The sequence below is a fragment of the Penaeus monodon genome, chromosome 22 (genome assembly GCF_015228065.2).
Source record: "Penaeus monodon isolate SGIC_2016 chromosome 22, NSTDA_Pmon_1, whole genome shotgun sequence".
In the NCBI taxonomy this organism is placed as follows: Eukaryota; Metazoa; Arthropoda; class Malacostraca; order Decapoda; family Penaeidae; genus Penaeus; species Penaeus monodon.
In genome coordinates, this window is record NC_051407.1 from 29,111,937 (window position 1) to 29,112,651 (window position 715).

Sequence of the window (715 nt, forward strand, 5' to 3'; positions counted from 1 at the left end):
CATACTGTCATTTCAGGCGCCGTTTACGTCATTACAGTTCAGGATTAGTGACAAGTATGCGAGTGGATTGTTTGTTTATTTCAGTCGAGTGGAAGATATTGTTATGATTTCTGCAGTGTGACAGTTATGTGCATAGAGAATATATCTGTTCTTCTTCGTCTGGCAGTTACGTATAAACTGATTGTTTATATGTAACTGTGGAATTCGGTGATCGTTGATATCAGCAAGTATCATAGCTTCGATCAATCTCCAATGTCTTTCAGCCACTGACACAGGCAACATTGCAACTTGATTTGAAAACGGACTTCTTCTCAGAACGACCTTCACGATTACGCTCTCCGTAAAGATATACTCACAACCTTTCGTTACTGATTCTCCAGCTGACTGCTCCTGACACAATCACTCACCAAGGGATCATTTTACCACTCGAAGGTTATCATGGTATTTAGCTTCTAGTCCTGCCAGCATTATTGCAGCTGCCGTGTCCAAGCGAAATCTCTCACTGTCAGACCGACGTTTAACACAGCCCTGATGGACAAACTTCGACACTTCCCTTATCTGTTGGCGTTTAGTTTTCTTATCGTATCTTCGTAATTATTCTATGCCTGCGAAAGCAATATATACATGTAGTGGCACTCTGAATCTTGCTTACTTTTCCTTTCATGGAAATATAATGTTGCCTATATCCTTTATAGCTTTTCGTGACTTTGCCAAA